At 40.2% G+C, this 5,843-nt stretch overlaps 1 protein-coding gene across 2 annotated transcripts in view; it reads left to right on the top strand.

Moving 5' to 3' along the window:
- The first annotated feature begins 3,054 nt into the window (after positions 1–3,054).
- The window catches only part of smad7 (SMAD family member 7), a 19,284-nt gene continuing 16,495 nt past the window's right edge, over positions 3,055–5,843 (top strand). The window contains exons 1-3 of one of the 2 annotated variants that reach the window (XM_043229893.1): positions 3,055–3,587; positions 5,355–5,471; positions 5,749–5,843. The exon at positions 5,749–5,843 is cut by the window's right edge and continues 42 nt beyond it. The gene's annotated coding sequence lies outside the window, so the exon portion shown is untranslated. The remainder of the gene's footprint in view (positions 3,588–5,354; positions 5,472–5,748) is intronic. The other variant, XM_043229892.1, reaches the window with a different exon arrangement.

Genomic DNA, 5,843 nt, shown 5'->3' with positions numbered 1-5,843 from the left:
CCCCCGCTGTGGTTCTTGTGCTTCTTTAAAGTGCAGCTGCCCCGAAACCGTTTTAACCGGAGGACCTCTTCTTCGGAGAAAGTGGATGCGCTGAAGAAGAGGACGCTGTCCGAGTCTCCTTGCGATGCTTCTTCGGGGCTCGTGGGATTGGTTGCTCTGATCTGAAGCGACGCTCTTCTGCAGGAATGCACAGGAAGCAGGCGTTTACTGTAATTACAGCTTCCTTCAGAGACGCTCGCAGCTTCACGTTTCACCGAGGTATACCTGTATTATGTTCACGAGCTGAGCTCAACCAACACCAACTGCGTAAACACCTGGTTAGGTTTATTGTGTTTTAGCCATGCTGTTTATTTTATTTTTCTTATTCCACTTGTTACTTTTATGTTTTCACAACTTTTAAGTGTTAGAATTTTTTTCTTTAGTTCTTTTTTTTTTTTTTTTGTAATTTTTATTGGTTATATTTTTTTTTGTACCTTTTATTAGTTTTATTTTTTATTTCATTTTTTTTTGTTTCAGATTTCATTTTAATTTTGGTCTTTTTTTGTTGTCTGTCTGTGTTTTTTTTTTGTACCTTTTATTAGTTTTAGATTTTTTTTTTTGTCTTTTTCAATTTTTATTTTCCATTTTCTTAGTTTAGTGTTTTCATTATTTGACTGTCATGACTGTGTCTGTCTGGTGTGTGTGTGTCTGTGTCTGTCTGTCTGTCTGTGTGTGTGTGTGTGTGTCTGTCTGTCTGTCTGTGTGTGTGTGTGTGTGTGTGTGTCTGTGTGTGTCTGTGTCTGTGTGTGTGTGTGTGTCTGTGTGTGTGTGTGTGTGTGTGTGTGTCTGTGTCTGTGTGTGTGTGTGTGTGTCTGTGTCTGTGTCTGTGTCTGTGTGTGTGTGTGTCTGTGTCTGTGTGTGTGTGTGTGTGTGTGTGTCTGTGTGTGTGTGTGTGTGTGTCTGTGTGTGTGTCTGTGTGTGTGTGTGTGTGTCTGTGTGTGTGTGTGTGTGTGTCTGTGTCTGTCTGTCTGTGTCTGTCTGTCTGTGTCTGTGTGTGTGTGTGTGTGTGTGTGTGTGTGTGTCTGTGTCTGTGTCTGTGTCTGTGTCTGTGTCTGTCTGTCTGTGTCTGTGTCTGTGTGTGTGTGACTCTGTGTGTGTGTGTGTGTGTGTGTGTGTGTGTGTGTGTGTCTGTCTGTCTGTGTGTGTGTGACTCTGTGTCTGTGTGTGTGTGTGTGTGTGGGTCTGTGTGTGTCTGTGTGTGTGTGTCTGTGTGTGTGTGTGTGTGTGTGTGTGTGTGTGTGTGTGTGTGTGTGTGTGTGTGTGTGTGTGTGTGTGTGTGTGTGTGTGTGTGTGTATTTGTGTCTGCGAGCAGTGTGTGTGTGTGTGTGTGTGATGGTGAAGGTTTTGTGTGTGTGTGTCTCTTCTTCTTACCTGTGAGGTCACCTTCTCTTCTCTTCTCTTCTCTTCTCTTCTCTTCTCTTCTCTTCTCTTCTCTTCTCTTCTCTTCTCTTCTCTTCTCTTCTCTTCTCTTCTCTTCTCTTCTCTTCTCTTCTCTCCTCTTCTTCTCTCCTCTTCTCTTTGTGGTTCAGGTAAATGAACACACTGTGGGATTCTGGGTATTGTATTTCCAGCAGACAGCGGACAAATGCATGCCGCTCAAAGATTCTTTATAATATCTCTCTGGTGTTCAGTATAAACAAAATAATGATGAGAATTGAGGGAATTACTGCTTTGAAACTGGCCTTTTTAAACTTTTAAGGTCCATTATATGTTGATTAAATCTAATATGCATGAGGATGAGTTCTGTTTAATAATTTCTCTTGTTTTTAATTATTGATTTGTTTGTTGGTTACAAGCGGCGATCGGAGCTGAATTGGGTGAAATTAGTTTTTGGGGGGTTTTCCACAGCTTCTGTAATAATGGTTATTCATGTTTTCTGTATCTTATCATTTATGTTCTAAGATTGTTTTGAAATGGGTTTATTATATTAGTATATTTTTTTATTTTTTTTATTTTTTTTTTTTTGTTATTTTCAGTGCTAGTTTTATTTCAGCTACTAATGTTAGTCATTGAACTGATTTCAGTTGGTTCCCAAGGCAACATTTGTATTAATTTTATTTAGTCTCAGTCTAAAAAATATATTTTCCATTATTTATATTACGTCCAAATAACCAAAATGTTTTTAAATAGTTGTAGTTATCGATAAGACCAGTCTGAAACCGCATAAATATATATTTTTTTTCACGTTTTTATTTTGAATGTGTTTTGTAATGCATTACTCACATCTGTGTATAAATGTCAGTCTGTCTGGGTATTTCCCGGCAGACAGCGGGTCACATGTCTGGGTCATTCTCCGGGTCCCACCCACTCCTCATGACTGGGGCATCACCATGACGACTGCCATGCTGTTGGCATTTTGGCATTAGATGTACTGTTAAAGGTAGATTGATGTCTAAAGAGCAGGATGTCACACAGACTTAAGGATTTTAATCATGTACAGTAAAAAAAACCACAGAGCAGCAGTATAAAAATTGATCAGAAATATTGAGAAAAAAATGTCTGAGCTATGACCAAATGTAAGGACCATCACTGAAAAAAATAAACCGCCTGGATTGCTAAAAATGTAATCGCAGTAATCACAAGAAATTGCTTTTAATTATGACTAAAATTAAATAAATGCTCAGAGTAATTGCTAAAAAGACACTCTGAACTATCACTAAAAAATAAAAATTGCGCAGAACTACTGCTAAAAAAAGTTCTCTAAGAACTCTAAAAGAAAATGACCACTCTAAACTACTGGCAAAAAATAAAACTCCACCAGAAATATCACCTTAAAAATAAAAATCGCTCAGAAATATTGCTAAAAAATAAAAATCTTTACGTACTATGACTAAAAAAAATTATTCAAAATAATACAAATTGTCACTAAACAATCTAATTGCACAGAACTGTCATTAAAAAAAATCTAATTCAATCAAAATTATAACTTGAATAATAATTAATGAAAAAAAATAGCTCAGAAATATTGCTTGAAAAAAAGTGCTCAGAATTATGGCTAAAATATTGTTCAGAATTATTGCTAAAAAAGAACTGTTGCTAAAAATTTGCTCCGAGTTATCACAAATAAAATGCAAATTGTAACTACAAGAATTGTTCGGTATTATCGCTACGAAATAAAAATACCTCAGAACTTAAAAAAAAAACCTACAAAAACGAACGTAAAAAATGTTAGCGCTTGGAACACCGCACAGAGATAGTCGTTCCCCGAAGCCACCTCTGCTTGATCTCTCTCTCTCTCTGTAGAGTTTTCAGAGCAGCTGAAAGTCATATCAGAGCGCTCTAGAGTTCATCTGATGGTCATAAAGCAGCTCCAGCTTGTACAGTGGCATCCATATGGCGTCCCATCTGGGGCTCCCGTCCCGTGTGATTCATTCAGAGAAGCACCTTCTGCCCGTCCGTCCCTCAGACCTCTCAGAGACGTCATTCTTCTGCTGTCGTTCCTTCACGCTGAGGAAGCTCTCTGCAGCGGCTGATTAAATACAGAGGATGAGCACATGACCGAGTGACTGGGAGCAGAGGACGCGACTTAGCCAGCTTGATTTAGTTTGGTATGTTTTTGTGATTGTCGTTTTTATACGTTTGGATGGATGGATGGATAGAAAGAGGTGGGTGGATGAATGGATGAATATAGGGATGGGTGGATGGATAGATAGACGGATAGAAGGGGGTTGAGCGGGTGGATAGATAGAAGAGATGGATGGATAAAGAGGTGGGTGGATAGATGGATGGAAGGATGGATAGAAGGGGGTTGGGTGGGTGGATAGAGATGAATGGATAGAGAGATGGTAGAAAGAGGTGGGTGGATGAATGGATGAATATAGGGATGGGTGGATAGACGGATATATGGATAGAAGGGGGTTGAGCGGGTGGATAGATAGAAGAGATGGATGGATGGATGGAGAGATAGAGAGAGATGGATGGACGGATGGATAGAAGGGGGTTGAGCGGGTGGATAGAGATGGATGGATGGATAGAAGGGGGTTGGGTGGGTGGATAGAGATGAATGGATAGAGAGATGGTAGAACGAGGTGGGTGGATGAATGGATGAATATAGGGATGGGTGGATAGATAGATATATGGATAGAAGGGGGTTGAGTGGGTGGATAGATAGAAGAGATGGATGGATAAAGAGGTGGGTGGATGGATGGATGGATAGAAGGGGGTTGGGTGGGTGGATAGAGATGAATGGATAGAGAGATGGTAGAACGAGGTGGGTGGATGAATATAGGGATGGGTGGATAGACGGATAGAAGGGGGATGAGCGGGTGGATAGAGATGGATGGATGGACGGATGGATAGAAGGGGGTTGGGTGGGTGGATAGAGATGAATAGAGAGATGGTAGAAAGAGGTGGGTGGATGAATGGATGGATGAATATAGGGATGGGTGGATAGACGGATAGAAGGGGGATGAGCGGGTGGATAGAGATGGATGGATAGAGAGATGAGTAGAAAGAGGTGGGTGGATGAATGGATGAATATAGGGATGGGTGGATAGACGGATATATGGATAGAAGGGGGTTGAGCGGGTGGATAGATAGAAGAGATGGATGGATGGATGGATAGAAGGGGGTTGGGTGGGTGGATAGAGATGAATGGATAGAGAGATGGTAGAACGAGGTGGGTGGATGAATGGATGAATATAGGGATGGGTGGATAGATAGATGGATAGAAGGGGGTTGAGCGGGTGGATAGATAGAAGAGATGGATGGATGGATGGAGAGATAGAGAGAGATGGATGGACGGATGGATAGAAGGGGGTTGGGTGGGTGGATAGATAGAGATGAATGGATAGAGAGATGGTAGACAGAGGTGGGTGAACTATGGATTAATATAGGGATGGGTGGATAGATAGATATAGAGATGATGGATAAATAAAAGAGATGGATGGATAAATAGATGATGATGGATAGAGATGTGAATGAATGGATGGATAGATAGAAGAGATGGATGGATTGATAGATATATGACAGATGGATAGAGGTGATGGATGGATAGATAGATAGAGATGAATGGATAGACGGATGGTTAGAAGGAGATTGGGTGGATAGATAGAAGAGATGGATGGATGATAGAGATAGAGAGATGATGGATAAATAGAAGAAATGGGTAGATTGATATATGATAGATGGATAGAGAGATAAATGGACTATCCCTTTAAGAAGATGTTTCTGGTGTAAAAAAGATAAAAGCACGTTCGTTCATTGTTTTTAACTCTGATTCGACCCCAGCGGTGTATTTCTTGAATCTTAATGTGAACAGTTTGTTTAAAAACTGCGGCCTAATTCTTTCTTGTGGTTCTACACGCGTCTTGAAGTCTGTTCTGTTCCTCCGCTCTTCATCACGAGCTCCATCTTTCAAAACGTGGACGTCGCCTGAGAAACTTCTGATACCTTCAACACAAACATCTAAAACCTCTTTTAGCTCTCTTCAGGTACAGACTGTTTTAATGTCACTTTTATTTACTTGCTCTAAAACACGGTTTTTATTACGCCGTGTGTGTGTTTTATTTTTTCTTTGTCTTTGGGGTTTTGTGTCCGTGTACAAAAATGAAAATAAAAATCACCCTGAACGATCTCTTAAAAATGACAAATTGCTCCAAAAACCTTTCAGGACTATTGCAAAAAAAAAAAAATATATATATATATATATATATATAAAGTCACTCAGAGCTGCATAAAAAAAATGCTCCTATCGTCATTCAAAACCAGGACTGAAAAATAAGGATTTTGATCAAATGAACCCACCGTGGACAGACGGACAGTTTGTCCAGCTCTCTCGGCGTGACCTTTGACCCCCGGTCGTC

This window comes from Puntigrus tetrazona, unplaced genomic scaffold, assembly GCF_018831695.1.
Source record: "Puntigrus tetrazona isolate hp1 unplaced genomic scaffold, ASM1883169v1 S000000116, whole genome shotgun sequence".
Lineage (NCBI taxonomy): Eukaryota > Metazoa > Chordata > Actinopteri > Cypriniformes > Cyprinidae > Puntigrus > Puntigrus tetrazona.
This window is presented reverse-complemented; position numbering and strand designations above follow the sequence as displayed.